At 39.7% G+C, this 17,047-nt stretch overlaps 8 non-coding genes across 8 annotated transcripts; all 8 read right to left on the bottom strand.

The window, feature by feature from the left end:
• Nucleotides 1–388: 388 nt before the first annotated feature.
• On the bottom strand, nt 389–470 carry trnal-cag (transfer RNA leucine (anticodon CAG)). Its single transcript has one exon. It is a non-coding gene; the product is annotated as a tRNA-Leu (tRNA).
• A 1,912-nt stretch (nt 471–2,382) lies between these two features.
• Nucleotides 2,383–2,464, bottom strand: trnal-cag (transfer RNA leucine (anticodon CAG)). The gene has a single exon. It is a non-coding gene; the product is annotated as a tRNA-Leu (tRNA).
• Nucleotides 2,465–3,373: 909 nt separating this feature from the next.
• trnal-uag (transfer RNA leucine (anticodon UAG)) lies at nt 3,374–3,455 on the bottom strand. The gene has a single exon. It is a non-coding gene; the product is annotated as a tRNA-Leu (tRNA).
• Nucleotides 3,456–5,366: 1,911 nt separating this feature from the next.
• On the bottom strand, nt 5,367–5,448 carry trnal-uag (transfer RNA leucine (anticodon UAG)). Its single transcript has one exon. It is a non-coding gene; the product is annotated as a tRNA-Leu (tRNA).
• Nucleotides 5,449–7,364: 1,916 nt separating this feature from the next.
• trnal-cag (transfer RNA leucine (anticodon CAG)) lies at nt 7,365–7,446 on the bottom strand. Its single transcript has one exon. It is a non-coding gene; the product is annotated as a tRNA-Leu (tRNA).
• Nucleotides 7,447–9,362: 1,916 nt separating this feature from the next.
• trnal-cag (transfer RNA leucine (anticodon CAG)) lies at nt 9,363–9,444 on the bottom strand. The gene has a single exon. It is a non-coding gene; the product is annotated as a tRNA-Leu (tRNA).
• Nucleotides 9,445–12,361: 2,917 nt separating this feature from the next.
• On the bottom strand, nt 12,362–12,443 carry trnal-cag (transfer RNA leucine (anticodon CAG)). The gene has a single exon. It is a non-coding gene; the product is annotated as a tRNA-Leu (tRNA).
• A 914-nt stretch (nt 12,444–13,357) lies between these two features.
• On the bottom strand, nt 13,358–13,439 carry trnal-cag (transfer RNA leucine (anticodon CAG)). The gene has a single exon. It is a non-coding gene; the product is annotated as a tRNA-Leu (tRNA).
• Between the last annotated feature and the right edge of the window lie 3,608 nt (nt 13,440–17,047).

The following is a 17,047-nucleotide window of genomic DNA, read 5'->3' as shown; positions in this document are numbered from 1 at the left end:
CTCCTAATGACTAATTGAAAAAGCCAAGAACTCGTAGCCTTCGCTCAGTGTTGTAATCACAAATATGTCAGCCATATCTGCAATAGACAACAATGACTTTATGAATACCAGATTTGTTGAAAACAACTTCCATAAATGCTTATGGAAAAAAACAGACAAAATATCAGGAGGAGTTTTTAATGAATAGATTGATAACATATTGATTTGCCTTTGGTTAATATGTAGCATGTGTGACAACAATGTTGGGAGCAAATAAAGTAAGTTTTGTCTGAATAAGTTCAAATCAAGCAAGCTATTAAGTGATGTTAATAGAGAATAAATGCAGAGCAGAGTTCCATTGATGAGGACACCAATAGCCAGTATAGAAGAAGCCTGACTGTTGGCTGAATGTCAGAAGTGGGATTTGAACCCACGCCTCTTACGAGACTGCGACCTGAACGCAGCGCCTTGGACCACTCGGCCATCCTGACATGCTCTACAAAAGCCAATGGCGAGTGCAATACAAAGAAGACCTATGTGCTTAACAACTGCTTGTCTGTTCAGAAGGCAAAGATTGATTGGTGAAAACGGCCTTTCCTTTTTTAACTGAATTTACACTACTGAGAAGTCTTTTCTTGGTAAGGACCCATGATACTCAACAGTTACAATGTTGTGGAACTCTTGTCTGGTGGTAGCACCAGGATGTTCCGCAGTCTACGGTATTGAGGAAACCTTGAATGTTGATAGAAATGAATAGCCACTGTGTTTCAGCTCCACATTAAATGCTGCTTCTTTGTTTGCTTTGCAATTTCAAAGCACGTATCTCCTTCTTTGTGTCCATTCTTACATTTTTATGACTCTGGTAGAAGATTTGGATTTGATTGTAAATAGAACAAAGTACAGAGGAACATATAGAGTAAGTGGCAAGTTGGCACATGAGGTGTAAGGCAGCCTGGATAGGAGATCCAGACTTTGATTGAATGAAAGATGGGAGTAATTGTCACCTCTGGTAACCAGATTCAACTCCTAATGACTAAGTGAAAAAGCCAAGAACTTGTAGCCTTCGCTCAGTGTTGTAATCACAAATATGTCAGCCATATCTGCAATAGACAACAATGACTTTATGAATACCAGATTTGTTGAAAACAACTTCCATAAATGCTTATGGAAAAAAACAGACAAAATATCAGGAGGAGTTTTTAATGAATAGATTGATAACATAATGATTTGCCTTTGGTTAATTTGTAGCATGTGTGACAACAATGTTGAGAGCAAATAAAGGAAGTTTTGTCTGAATAAGTTCAAATCAAGCAAGCTATTAGGTGATGTTAATAGAGAACAAATGCAGAGCAGAGTTCCATTGATGAGGACACCAATAGCCAGTATAGAAGTAGCCTGCCTGTTGGCTGAATGTCAGAAGTGGGATTTGAACAAACGCCTCTTTCAAGACTGCGACCTGAACGCAGCGCCTTGGACCGGTCGGCCATCCTGACATCCTTTACAAAAGCCAATGGCGAGTGCAATACAAAGAAGACCTATGTGCTTACCAACTGTCTGTTCAGAAGGCAAAGATTGATTGGTGAAAACAGCCTTTCCTTTTTTAACTGAATTTAGACTACTGAGAAGTTTTTTCTTGGTAAGGACCCATGAAACTTAACAGTTACAATGTCGTGGAACTCTTGTCTGGTGGTAGCACCAGGATGTTCCGCAGTCTACGGTATTGAACAAACCTTGAGTGTTGATAGAAATGAACAGCCACTGTGTTTCAGCTCCACATTAAATGCTGCTTCTTTGTTTGCTTTGCAATTTCACAGCACTTGTCTCCCTCTTTGTGTCCATTCTTACATTTTTATGACTCTGGTAGAAGATTTGGATTTGATTGTAAATAGAACAAAGTACAGAGGAACATATAGAGTAAGTGGCAAGTTGGCACATGAGGTGTAAGGCAGCCTGGATAGGAGATCCAGACTTTGATTGAATGAAAAATGGGAGTAATTGTCACCTCTGGCAACCAGTTTCAACTCTTTATGACTTAGTGAAACAGTCAAGAACTCGTAGCCTTCGGTCAGTGTTGTAATCACAAATATGTCAGCCATATCTGCAATAGACAACAATGACTTTATGAATACCAGATTTGTTGAAAACAACTTCCATAAATGCTTATGGAAAAAAAAAATATCAGGAGGAGTTTTTAATGAATAGATTGCTAACATATTGATTTGCCTTTGGTTAATATGTAGCATGTGTGACAACAATGTTGGGAGCAAATAAAGTAAGTTTTGTCTGAATAAGTTCAAATCAAGCAAGCTATTAAGTGATGTTAATAGAGAATAAATGCAGAGCAGAGTTCCATTGATGAGGACACCAATAGCCAGTATAGAAGTAGCCTGCCTGTTGGCTGAATGTCAGAAGTGGGATTTGAACCCACGCCTCTTACGAGACTGCGACCTGAACGCAGCGCCTTGGACCGCTCGGCCATCCTGACATGCTCTACAAAAGCCAATGGCGAGTGCAATACAAAGAAGACCTATGTGCTTACCAACTGCTTGTCTGTTCAGAAGGCAAAGATTGATTGGTGAAAACGGCCTTTCCTTTTTTAGCTGAATTTAGACTACTGAGAAGTTTTTTCTTGGTAAGGACCCATGAAACTTAACAGTTACAATGTCGTGGAACTCTTGTCTGGTGGTAGCACCAGGATGTTCCGCAGTCTACGGTATTGAACAAACCTTGAGTGTTGATAGAAATGAACAGCCACTGTGTTTCAGCTCCACATTAAATGCTGCTTCTTTGTTTGCTTTGCAATTTCAAAGCACTTGTCTCCCTCTTTGTGTCCATTCTTACATTTTTATGACTCTGGTAGAAGATTTGGATTTGATTGTAAATAGAACAAAGTACAGAGGAACATATAGAGTAAGTGGCAAGTTGGCACATGAGGTGTAAGGCAGCCTGGATAGGAGATCCAGACTTTGATTGAATGAAAAATGGGAGTAATTGTCACCTCTGGCAACCAGTTTCAACTCTTTATGACTTAGTGAAACAGTCAAGAACTCGTAGCCTTCGCTCAGTGTTGTAATCACAAATATGTCAGCCATATCTGCAATAGACAACAATGACTTTATGAATACCAGATTTGTTGAAAACAACTTCCATAAATGCTTATGGAAAAAAACAGACAAAATATCAGGAGGAGTTTTTAATGAATAGATTGATAACATATTGATTTGCCTTTGGTTAATTTGTAGCATGTGTGACAACAATGTTGAGAGCAAGTAAAGTAAGTTTTGTCTGAATAAGTTAAAATGAAGCAAGCTATTAGTTGATGTTAACAGAGAATAAATGCAGCGCAGAGTTCCATTGATGAGGACACCAATAGCCAGCATAGAAGTAGCCTGACTGTCAGAAGTGGGATTTGAACCCACGCCTCTTACGAGACTGCGACCTAAACGCAGCGCCTTGGACCGCTCGGCCATCCTGACATCCTCTACAAAAGCCAATGGCGAGTGCAATACAAAGAAGACCTATGTGCTTAACAACTGCTTGTCTGTTCAGAAGGCAAAGATTGATTGGTGAAAACGGCCTTTCCTTTTTTAACTGAATTTACACTACTGAGAAGTCTTTTCTTGGTAAGGACCCATGATACTCAACAGTTACAATGTCGTGGAACTCTTGTCTGGTGGTAGCACCAGGATGTTCCGCAGTCTACGGTATTGAGGAAACTTTGAATGTTGATAGAAATGAATAGCCACTGTGTTTCAGCTCCACATTAAATGCTGCTTCTTTGTTTGCTTTGCAATTTCAAAGCACGTATCTCCTTCTTTGTGTCCATTCTTACATTTTTATGACTCTGGTAGAAGATTTGGATTTGATTGTAAATAGAACAAAGTACAGAGGAACATATAGAGTAAGTGGCAAGTTGGCACATGAGGTGTAAGGCAGCCTGGATAGGAGATCCAGACTTTGATTGAATGAAAGATGGGAGTAATTGTCACCTCTGGTAACCAGTTTCAACTCCTAATGACTAAGTGAAAAAGCCAAGAACTCGTAGCCTTCGCTCAGTGTTGTAATCACAAATATGTCAGCCATATCTGCAATAGACAACAATGACTTTATGAATACCAGATTTGTTGAAAACAACTTCCATAAATGCTTATGGAAAAAAACAGACAAAATATCAGGAGGAGTTTTTAATGAATAGATTGATAACATAATGATTTGCCTTTGGTTAATTTGTAGCATGTGTGACAACAATGTTGAGAGCAAATAAAGGAAGTTTTGTCTGAATAAGTTCAAATCAAGCAAGCTATTAGGTGATGTTAATAGAGAACAAATGCAGAGCAGAGTTCCATTGATGAGGACACCAATAGCCAGTATAGAAGTAGCCTGCCTGTTGGCTGAATGTCAGAAGTGGGATTTGAACACACGCCTCTTTCAAGACTGCGACCTGAACGCAGCGCCTTGGACCGGTCGGCCATCCTGACATCCTTTACAAAAGCCAATGGCGAGTGCAATACAAAGAAGACCTATGTGCTTACCAACTGCTTGTCTGTTCAGAAGGCAAAGATTGATTGGTGAAAACGGCCTTTCCTTTTTTAGCTGAATTTAGACTACTGAGAAGTTTTTTCTTGGTAAGGACCCATGAAACTTAACAGTTACAATGTCGTGGAACTCTTGTCTGGTGGTAGCACCAGGATGTTCCGCAGTCTACGGTATTGAACAAACCTTGAGTGTTGATAGAAATGAACAGCCACTGTGTTTCAGCTCCACATTAAATGCTGCTTCTTTGTTTGCTTTGCAATTTCAAAGCACTTGTCTCCCTCTTTGTGTCCATTCTTACATTTTTATGACTCTGGTAGAAGATTTGGATTTGATTGTAAATAGAACAAAGTACAGAGGAACATATAGAGTAAGTGGCAAGTTGGCACATGAGGTGTAAGGCAGCCTGGATAGGAGATCCAGACTTTGATTGAATGAAAAATGGGAGTAATTGTCACCTCTGGCAACCAGTTTCAACTCTTTATGACTTAGTGAAACAGTCAAGAACTCGTAGCCTTCGCTCAGTGTTGTAATCACAAATATGTCAGCCATATCTGCAATAGACAACAATGACTTTATGAATACCAGATTTGTTGAAAACAACTTCCATAAATGCTTATGGAAAAAAACAGACAAAATATCAGGAGGAGTTTTTAATGAATAGATTGATAACATATTGATTTGCCTTTGGTTAATTTGTAGCATGTGTGACAACAATGTTGAGAGCAAGTAAAGTAAGTTTTGTCTGAATAAGTTAAAATGAAGCAAGCTATTAGTTGATGTTAACAGAGAATAAATGCAGCGCAGAGTTCCATTGATGAGGACACCAATAGCCAGCATAGAAGTAGCCTGACTGTCAGAAGTGGGATTTGAACCCACGCCTCTTACGAGACTGCGACCTAAACGCAGCGCCTTGGACCGCTCGGCCATCCTGACATCCTCTACAAAAGCCAATGGCGAGTGCAATACAAAGAAGACCTATGTGCTTAACAACTGCTTGTCTGTTCAGAAGGCAAAGATTGATTGGTGAAAACGGCCTTTCCTTTTTTAACTGAATTTACACTACTGAGAAGTTTTTTCTTGGTAAGGACCCATGATACTCAACAGTTACAATGTCGTGGAACTCTTGTCTGGTGGTAGCACCAGGATGTTCCGCAGTCTACGGTATTGAGGAAACTTTGAATGTTGATAGAAATGAATAGCCACTGTGTTTCAGCTCCACATTAAATGCTGCTTCTTTGTTTGCTTTGCAATTTCAAAGCACGTATCTCCTTCTTTGTGTCCATTCTTACATTTTTATGACTCTGGTAGAAGATTTGGATTTGATTGTAAATAGAACAAAGTACAGAGGAACATATAAAGTAAGTGGCAAGTTGGCACATGAGGTGTAAGGCAGCCTGGATAGGAGATCCAGACTTTGATTGAATGAAAGATGGGAGTAATTGTCACCTCTGGTAACCAGTTTCAACTCCTAATGACTAAGTGAAACAGTCAAGAACTTGTAGCCTTCCCCCAGTGTTGTAATCACAAATATGTCAGCCATATTTGCAATAATCAACAATGACTTTATGAATAACAGATTTGTTGAAAACAACTTCCATAAATGCTTATGGAAAAAAACAGACAAAATATCAGGAGGAGTTTTTAATGAATAGATTGATAAGATATTGATTTGCCTTTGGTTAATTTGTAGCATGTGTGACAACAATGTTGAGAGCAAATAAAGGAAGTTTTGTCTGAATAAGTTCAAATCAAGCAAGCTATTAGGTGATGTTAATAGAGAACAAATGCAGAGCAGAGTTCCATTGATGAGGACACCAATAGCCAGTATAGAAGTAGCCTGCCTGTTGGCTGAATGTCAGAAGTGGGATTTGAACAAACGCCTCTTTCAAGACTGCGACCTGAACGCAGCGCCTTGGACCGGTCGGCCATCCTGACATCCTTTACAAAAGCCAATGGCGAGTGCAATACAAAGAAGACCTATGTGCTTACCAACTGCTTGTCTGTTCAGAAGGCAAAGATTGATTGGTGAAAACGGCCTTTCCTTTTTTAACTGAATTTAGACTACTGAGAAGTTTTTTCTTGGTAAGGACCCATGAAACTTAACAGTTACAATGTCGTGGAACTCTTGTCTGGTGGTAGCACCAGGATGTTCCGCAGTCTACGGTATTGAACAAACCTTGAGTGTTGATAGAAATGAACAGCCACTGTGTTTCAGCTCCACATTAAATGCTGCTTCTTTGTTTGCTTTGCAATTTCACAGCACTTGTCTCCCTCTTTGTGTCCATTCTTACATTTTTATGACTCTGGTAGAAGATTTGGATTTGATTGTAAATAGAACAAAGTACAGAGGAACATATAGAGTAAGTGGCAAGTTGGCACATGAGGTGTAAGGCAGCCTGGATAGGAGATCCAGACTTTGATTGAATGAAAAATGGGAGTAATTGTCACCTCTGGCAACCAGTTTCAACTCTTTATGACTTAGTGAAACAGTCAAGAACTCGTAGCCTTCGCTCAGTGTTGTAATCACAAATATGTCAGCCATATCTGCAATAGACAACAATGACTTTATGAATACCAGATTTGTTGAAAACAACTTCCATAAATGCTTATGGAAAAAAAAAATATCAGGAGGAGTTTTTAATGAATAGATTGCTAACATATTGATTTGCCTTTGGTTAATATGTAGCATGTGTGACAACAATGTTGGGAGCAAATAAAGTAAGTTTTGTCTGAATAAGTTCAAATCAAGCAAGCTATTAAGTGATGTTAATAGAGAATAAATGCAGAGCAGAGTTCCATTGATGAGGACACCAATAGCCAGTATAGAAGTAGCCTGCCTGTTGGCTGAATGTCAGAAGTGGGATTTGAACCCACGCCTCTTACGAGACTGCGACCTGAACGCAGCGCCTTGGACCGCTCGGCCATCCTGACATGCTCTACAAAAGCCAATGGCGAGTGCAATACAAAGAAGACCTATGTGCTTACCAACTGCTTGTCTGTTCAGAAGGCAAAGATTGATTGGTGAAAACGGCCTTTCCTTTTTTAACTGAATTTACACTACTGAGAAGTCTTTTCTTGGTAAGGACCCATGATACTCAACAGTTACAATGTCGTGGAACTCTTGTCTGGTGGTAGCACCAGGATGTTCCGCAGTCTACGGTATTGAGGAAACTTTGAATGTTGATAGAAATGAATAGCCACTGTGTTTCAGCTCCACATTAAATGCTGCTTATTTGTTTGCTTTGCAATTTCAAAGCACGTATCTCCTTCTTTGTGTCCATTCTTACATTTTTATGACTCTGGTAGAAGATTTGGATTTGATTGTAAATAGAACAAAGTACAGAGGAACATATAGAGTAAGTGGCAAGTTGGCACATGAGGTGTAAGGCAGCCTGGATAGGAGATCCAGACTTTGATTGAATGAAAGATGGGAGTAATTGTCACCTCTGGTAACCAGTTTCAACTCCTAATGACTAAGTGAAAAAGCCAAGAACTCGTAGCCTTCGCTCAGTGTTGTAATCACAAATATGTCAGCCATATCTGCAATAGACAACAATGACTTTATGAATACCAGATTTGTTGAAAACAACTTCCATAAATGCTTATGGAAAAAAACAGACAAAATATCAGGAGGAGTTTTTAATGAATAGATTGATAACATAATGATTTGCCTTTGGTTAATTTGTAGCATGTGTGACAACAATGTTGAGAGCAAATAAAGGAAGTTTTGTCTGAATAAGTTCAAATCAAGCAAGCTATTAGGTGATGTTAATAGAGAACAAATGCAGAGCAGAGTTCCATTGATGAGGACACCAATAGCCAGTATAGAAGTAGCCTGCCTGTTGGCTGAATGTCAGAAGTGGGATTTGAACACACGCCTCTTTCAAGACTGCGACCTGAACGCAGCGCCTTGGACCGGTCGGCCATCCTGACATCCTTTACAAAAGCCAATGGCGAGTGCAATACAAAGAAGACCTATGTGCTTACCAACTGCTTGTCTGTTCAGAAGGCAAAGATTGATTGGTGAAAACGGCCTTTCCTTTTTTAGCTGAATTTAGACTACTGAGAAGTTTTTTCTTGGTAAGGACCCATGAAACTTAACAGTTACAATGTCGTGGAACTCTTGTCTGGTGGTAGCACCAGGATGTTCCGCAGTCTACGGTATTGAACAAACCTTGAGTGTTGATAGAAATGAACAGCCACTGTGTTTCAGCTCCACATTAAATGCTGCTTCTTTGTTTGCTTTGCAATTTCAAAGCACTTGTCTCCCTCTTTGTGTCCATTCTTACATTTTTATGACTCTGGTAGAAGATTTGGATTTGATTGTAAATAGAACAAAGTACAGAGGAACATATAGAGTAAGTGGCAAGTTGGCACATGAGGTGTAAGGCAGCCTGGATAGGAGATCCAGACTTTGATTGAATGAAAAATGGGAGTAATTGTCACCTCTGGCAACCAGTTTCAACTCTTTATGACTTAGTGAAACAGTCAAGAACTCGTAGCCTTCGCTCAGTGTTGTAATCACAAATATGTCAGCCATATCTGCAATAGACAACAATGACTTTATGAATACCAGATTTGTTGAAAACAACTTCCATAAATGCTTATGGAAAAAAAAAATATCAGGAGGAGTTTTTAATGAATAGATTGCTAACATATTGATTTGCCTTCGGTTAATATGTAGCATGTGTGACAACAATGTTGGGAGCAAATAAAGTAAGTTTTGTCTGAATAAGTTCAAATCAAGCAAGCTATTAAGTGATGTTAATAGAGAATAAATGCAGAGCAGAGTTCCATTGATGAGGACACCAATAGCCAGTATAGAAGTATCCTGCATGTTGGCTGAATGTCAGAAGTGGGATTTGAACCCACGCCTCTTACGAGACTGCGACCTGAACGCAGCACCTTGGACCGCTCGGCCATCCTGACATGCTCTACAAAAGCCAATGGCGAGTGCAATACAAAGAAGACCTATGTGCTTACCAACTGCTTGTCTGTTCAGAAGGCAAAGATTGATTGGTGAAAACGGCCTTTCCTTTTGTTACTGAATTTACACTACTGAGAAGTCTTTTCTTGGTAAGGACCCATGATACTCAACAGTTACAATGTCGTGGAACTCTTGTCTGGTGGTAGCACCAGGATGTTCCGCAGTCTACGGTATTGAGGAAACCTTGAATGTTGATAGAAATGAATAGCCACTGTGTTTCAGCTCCACATTAAATGCTGCTTCTTTGTTTGCTTTGCAATTTCAAAGCACGTATCTCCTTCTTTGTGTCCATTCTTACATTTTTATGACTCTGGTAGAAGATTTGGATTTGATTGTAAATAGAACAAAGTACAGACGAACATATAGAGTAAGTGGCAAGTTGGCACATGAGGTGTAAGGCAGCCTGGATAGGAGATCCAGACTTTGATTGAATGAAAGATGGGAGTAATTGTCACCTCTGGTAACCAGTTTCAACTCCTAATGACTAAGTGAAAAAGCCAAGAACTGGTAGCCTTCGCTCAGTGTTGTAATCACAAATATGTCAGCCATATCTGCAATAGACAACAATGACTTTAAGAATACCAGATTTGTTGAAAACAACTTCCATAAATGCTTATGGAAAAAAACAGACAAAATATCAGGAGGAGTTTTTAATGAATAGATTGATAACATATTGATTTGCCTTTGGTTAATTTGTAGCATGTGTGACAACAATGTTGAGAGCAAGTAAAGTAAGTTTTGTCTGAATAAGTTAAAATGAAGCAAGCTATTAGTTGATGTTAACAGAGAATAAATGCGGAGCAGAGTTCCATTGATGAGAACACCAATAGCCAGTATAGAAGTAGCCTGACTGTTGGCTGAATGTCAGAAGTGGGATTTGAACCCACGCCTCTTACGAGACTGCGACCTAAACGCACCGCCTTGGACCGCACGGCCATCCTGACATCCTTTACAAAAACCAATGCCGAGTGCAATACAAAGAAGACCTATGTGCTTAACAACTGCTTGTCTGTTCAGAAGGCAAAGATTGATTGGTGAAAACGGCCTTTCCTTTTTTAACTGAATTTACACTACTGAGAAGTTTTTTCTTGGTAAGGACCCATGATACTCAACAGTTACAATGTCGTGGAACTCTTGTCTGGTGGTAGCACCAGGATGTTCCGCAGTCTACGGTATTGAGGAAACCTTGAATGTTGATAGAAATGAATAGCCACTGTGTTTCAGCTCCACATTAAATGCTGCTTCTTTGTTTGCTTTGCAATTTCAAAGCACGTATCTCCTTCTTTGTGTCCATTCTTACATTTTTATGACTCTGGTAGAAGATTTGGATTTGATTGTAAATAGAACAAAGTACAGACGAACATATAGAGTAAGTGGCAAGTTGGCACATGAGGTGTAAGGCAGCCTGGATAGGAGATCCAGACTTTGATTGAATGAAAGATGGGAGTAATTGTCACCTCTGGTAACCAGTTTCAACTCCTAATGACTAAGTGAAAAAGCCAAGAACTTGTAGCCTTCGCTCAGTGTTGTTATCACAAATATGTCAGCCATATCTGCAATAGACAACAATGACTTTATGAATACCAGATTTGTTGAAAACAACTTCCATAAATGCTTATGGAAAAAAACAGACAAAATATCAGGAGGAGTTTTTAATGAATAGATTGATAACATATTGATTTGCCTTTGGTTAATTGGTAGCATGTGTGACAACAATGTTGAGAGCAAATAAAGAAAGTTTTGTCTGAATAAGTTCAAATCAAGCAAGCTATTAGGTGATGTTAATAGAGAACAAATGCAGAGCAGAGTTCCATTGATGAGGACACCAATAGCCAGTATAGAAGTAGCCTGCCTGTTGGCTGAATGTCAGAAGTGGGATTTGAACACACGCCTCTTTCAAGACTGCGACCTGAACGCAGCGCCTTGGACCGGTCGGCCATCCTGACATCCTTTGCAAAAGCCAATGGCGAGTGCAATACAAAGAAGACCTATGTGCTTACCAACTGCTTGTCTGTTCAGAAGGCAAAGATTGATTGGTGAAAACGGCCTTTCCTTTTTTAACTGAATTTAGACTACTGAGAAGTTTTTTCTTGGTAAGGACCCATGAAACTTAACAGTTACAATGTCATGGAACTCTTGTCTGGTGGTAGCACCAGGATGTTCCGCAGTCTACGGTATTGAACAAACCTTGAGTGTTGATAGAAATGAACAGCCACTGTGTTTCAGCTCCACATTAAATGCTGCTTCTTTGTTTGCTTTGCAATTTCAAAGCACTTGTCTCCCTCTTTGTGTCCATTCTTACATTTTTATGACTCTGGTAGAAGATTTGGATTTGATTGTAAATAGAACAAAGTACAGAGGAACATATAGAGTAAGTGGCAAGTTGGCACATGAGGTGTAAGGCAGCCTGGATAGGAGATCCAGACTTTGATTGAATGAAAGATGGGAGTAATTGTCACCTCTGGTAACCAGTTTCAACTCCTAATGACTAAGTGAAAAAGCCAAGAACTCGTAGCCTTCGCTCAGTGTTGTAATCACAAATATGTCAGCCATATCTGCAATAGACAACAATGACTTTATGAATACCAGATTTGTTGAAAACAACTTCCATAAATGCTTATGGAAAAAAAAAATATCAGGAGGAGTTTTTAATGAATAGATTGCTAACATATTGATTTGCCTTCGGTTAATATGTAGCATGTGTGACAACAATGTTGGGAGCAAATAAAGTAAGTTTTGTCTGAATAAGTTCAAATCAAGCAAGCTATTAAGTGATGTTAATAGAGAATAAATGCAGAGCAGAGTTCCATTGATGAGGACACCAAAGCCAGTATAGAAGTAGCCTGCCTGTTGGCTGAATGTCAGAAGTGGGATTTGAACCCACGCCTCTTACGAGACTGCGACCTGAACGCAGCGCCTTGGACCGCTCGGCCATCCTGACATGCTCTACAAAAGCCAATGGCGAGTGCAATACAAAGAAGACCTATGTGCTTACCAACTGCTTGTCTGTTCAGAAGGCAAAGATTGATTGGTGAAAACGGCCTTTCCTTTTTTAGCTGAATTTAGACTACTGAGAAGTTTTTTCTTGGTAAGGACCCATGAAACTTAACAGTTACAATGTCGTGGAACTCTTGTCTGGTGGTAGCACCAGGATGTTCCGCAGTCTACGGTATTGAGGAAACTTTGAATGTTGATAGAAATGAATAGCCACTGTGTTTCAGCTCCACATTAAATGCTGCTTCTTTGTTTGCTTTGCAATTTCAAAGCACGTATCTCCTTCTTTGTGTCCATTCTTACATTTTTATGACTCTGGTAGAAGATTTGGATTTGATTGTAAATAGAACAAAGTACAGAGGAACATATAAAGTAAGTGGCAAGTTGGCACATGAGGTGTAAGGCAGCCTGGATAGGAGATCCAGACTTTGATTGAATGAAAGATGGGAGTAATTGTCACCTCTGGCAACCAGTTTCAACTCTTTATGACTTAGTGAAACAGTCAAGAACTCGTAGCCTTCGCTCAGTGTTGTAATCACAAATATGTCAGCCATATCTGCAATAGACAACAATGACTTTATGAATACCAGATTTGTTGAAAACAACTTCCATAAATGCTTATGGAAAAAAAAAATATCAGGAGGAGTTTTTAATGAATAGATTGCTAACATATTGATTTGCCTTCGGTTAATATGTAGCATGTGTGACAACAATGTTGGGAGCAAATAAAGTAAGTTTTGTCTGAATAAGTTCAAATCAAGCAAGCTATTAAGTGATGTTAATAGAGAATAAATGCAGAGCAGAGTTCCATTGATGAGGACACCAATAGCCAGTATAGAAGTAGCCTGCCTGTTGGCTGAATGTCAGAAGTGGGATTTGAACCCACGCCTCTTACGAGACTGCGACCTGAACGCAGCGCCTTGGACCGCTCGGCCATCCTGACATGCTCTACAAAAGCCAATGGCGAGTGCAATACAAAGAAGACCTATGTGCTTACCAACTGCTTGTCTGTTCAGAAGGCAAAGATTGATTGGTGAAAACGGCCTTTCCTTTTGTTACTGAATTTACACTACTGAGAAGTCTTTTCTTGGTAAGGACCCATGATACTCAACAGTTACAATGTCGTGGAACTCTTGTCTGGTGGTAGCACCAGGATGTTCCGCAGTCTACGGTATTGAGGAAACCTTGAATGTTGATAGAAATGAATAGCCACTGTGTTTCAGCTCCACATTAAATGCTGCTTCTTTGTTTGCTTTGCAATTTCAAAGCACGTATCTCCTTCTTTGTGTCCATTCTTACATTTTTATGACTCTGGTAGAAGATTTGGATTTGATTGTAAATAGAACAAAGTACAGACGAACATATAGAGTAAGTGGCAAGTTGGCACATGAGGTGTAAGGCAGCCTGGATAGGAGATCCAGACTTTGATTGAATGAAAGATGGGAGTAATTGTCACCTCTGGTAACCAGTTTCAACTCCTAATGACTAAGTGAAAAAGCCAAGAACTTGTAGCCTTCGCTCAGTGTTGTTATCACAAATATGTCAGCCATATCTGCAATAGACAACAATGACTTTATGAATACCAGATTTGTTGAAAACAACTTCCATAAATGCTTATGGAAAAAAACAGACAAAATATCAGGAGGAGTTTTTAATGAATAGATTGATAACTGAAGGAATTTATATTTTTTGGTAAATTCATTAGGGTTTTCAGTCTTAAATTTTATTACATTGAAGATAAGTCATTTGCTGAAGTGTGTGCTTTAACATCATTTGAACCTTGAAGAAGTTTCTTTAAGTTGCATATGTGAGGGGCTTCAGGAATGCAGCTCCAACCTCCAACCCCCTTCAGGAGAAAACAGTCTTTGATCTTCTAAGACCATCTGGAAGCCTTAACTGTAGATCTGTCATGGACCAGAATTAAATTGTCTCCAGGATTCAATTTAAATCCTGGGAAACCCTGGAGGTGTCAACTCACATGAAAAGGACAAAGAGTTGGGACTGATTGCCTGCGGAGAAGGATACGGGCGACGGTGCTGGACCCCCATGGGGACACTGTTGGTGGTCGGACAGTGGTCCGTCTTTGAAATAACCCCCCTGGACGTTTGAAGCAGGAAGCTAGGACCAAATGCTGTAACTCCTAACATGGGCTGAAGGAAGTAGGCGGGCTCCCCTGCCAGCCAATCTCTAGCGACCAGAGGCGGAGATTCGGCGGCCATCTTGCTCCCGGGGGAGGATGTTCTGCCCACATGCTTAAAAGTCTGAACTCAAGGAATTTTCCTGTGTCTCCAGACAAGCTGCATGTGAATTCGGAATGTAACCTCTTGCGTATTGCAGGCCTTGATTTTGGACACCCAGATCGATCTGTTTTTATTTTGCTCTGTTTTTACTCTGTTTTTTAGAAATATTGTTAGGGAATAAATTTGTTAATCTTTAATCCGGACGAATCCCGTGGTTTTCTTCTTCTCGACTTTATTGAACATGCAACAAGGAAAGTAATCTCAAAGCGACAGATTATATTTTCCAACATTAATTGGTGACCCCTGAACGTGAAAAGTGGGGAAGAAACGCGGAAGCGCAACGCGGGTAAGAGGACCGATAGTGGTTTATTATGAGATGAGATTTCTGGGACTTTCGGCGAAAAGTCGGTGACGCTCCCCCCACGTGCTTGACTTCCCTCGAGGCCTCACAAACAAAAGGTAAAGCAGGAACCTGTTCGTAAATTCTGCATATTGTTTACGTTATTCTTTTAGTGAATAACTCAAATTGTGGGGAAGTGAAGTATGTGGACGGCATAGCGCACCTGTATAAGTTTTGTGGTTCACCCTCCTGAAACAGCAGATTGGATTTAGGAAATTTATGAAATTGAATCTAAGAAAATTGTGCAGGTTTTGTGTCTGTTCAGCCTGTCAAAAATTGAATAAACACTAAATTGGGAGCGGGTGATATTTGGATTACGTTAAAATTTAGGAGGTTTTGCGTCTGTTTGAGCCTGTACGAAATCCCGTACGAAAACAACAGTGTTACTATAGGAACTAATTTTGCGCGTTTTAGGATTTTCGGAAAAACCAGGAAGGCAGCGAACCTTCACAAATTATTTTTAATGCGTAGAGAAACCACAGAGAGATTCACAATAAAAATGAAAGGTGCACTAGGCAGAAGAAATGAGGAAACCGGTGAATTTTCTTTTGACGACAGACGACGCTGACGACTTGACTTGACAACAGCGGTGAAAATTGCTTGAATGAGAATGAATGGAATGAAATGTATGCGATTTTGGAAAGAATGGGATGAAAATGTTTAAAATCTGTGTATTTTAACTGTATTTTCCACATTTCCCTGTGTATTGTCTGCTCCATGGACGCAGCCATCTTGTTCATCATGTTTACATCGAACGGACCAATGACGGGACGTTTTACTTGTTTTCGAATGTGTAGACGACTGTGATTGGGTTTGTCTGTACCACGTGGTAAGCGTGACGGAGTCCTAGCCAAAATGGCGACGTGTGGCTGTGATTGGCTTTGTTTGTACCATGTGGTCGGCGAAACGCGTCCCTGACGACCAAATATGACGGAACGTGCTGAACTTTTTCACGATGAAAATTTGAAGAGTTTGGGATGTAATTTGCGGTAAAATCATGATCGTCGTTATCGAGCTTGGTAATGACCTCGGTTGTAGTTTAAAAACAAATTTCAGTGGGTTTTCGGTTCGCCGAAAAAGGTTTTTTATGTTGCAATGCGCCTCCGACGGGAGCCTCTGCCGCAACGGCGAGATCAACGTGCATGGTTGCAGGGTCTAATACATTTGGGGTAAAATAATTTTGTAATTATTTCGGTTTTCTTATTGTGAATACGTGTCTCTAATTTGTTTGTATGTCCTAATAACCGCGATTAAGTTCAGCTTTGTTCGAAGAAGTATTATTGACATTTTTAATTTGTTTAAGTTCGTTTTTCTGTTTGTTTTGATCTTGTGCACTGAATGAGAAGCGAATGAGTGGCGGTTTTGTTTGTTTGAATCATAATCAATAGTATTTGAAAATTGTTATCAGAATGGGGAAAAGGACGAGGTAAAGGAAAGGGAAACATGGTTTTTGAGGATTTGGAAGGATGTTGCAATGCAGAGACAAGAAATGTAAGGTGACAAGCAGGAGAAATTAAAAGGCATTGTAAGTAAAATGGAGGGTCTGTGGGCATGGAAAGGTGTGGTATGAAAGTGCAGGGTCTGGTAGAACAGGAGAAGAGGGAACATGAATGTTAAAACGCTAGTTATGAACGATTCATTTCAGTGAAATGGTTTAATTTTGTTTGTGTAAGGTACCTAATTTGTTGTGTTATGTCTTTTGCAAAAACGGTTAAAAGTTCTTGTCTTTGTATTGATTGTCTGTGTTTTAGAGTGTGAATTGTGTTTTTGGTTAAATAAGGAAAACCTTAAATTGTGGGATTTTGTTGCTTTTAGTACTTCTCCAAATTCTTTTTGTAGGGCAAAAACAGTCCTTAAGGGTAAGTCAAAACAATTTGTCTTTATTTTTTGATTAAGAGTGAATGATTAGCG

The sequence above is a fragment of the Oryzias latipes genome, chromosome 13, assembly GCF_053564925.1.
Source record: "Oryzias latipes strain Hd-rR chromosome 13, Olatipes_Hd-rR_3.1".
Classification (NCBI taxonomy): domain Eukaryota; kingdom Metazoa; phylum Chordata; class Actinopteri; order Beloniformes; family Adrianichthyidae; genus Oryzias; species Oryzias latipes.
The sequence above is the reverse complement of the archived record's forward strand: the minus strand, read 5'-3'. Positions and strand labels throughout refer to the sequence as shown.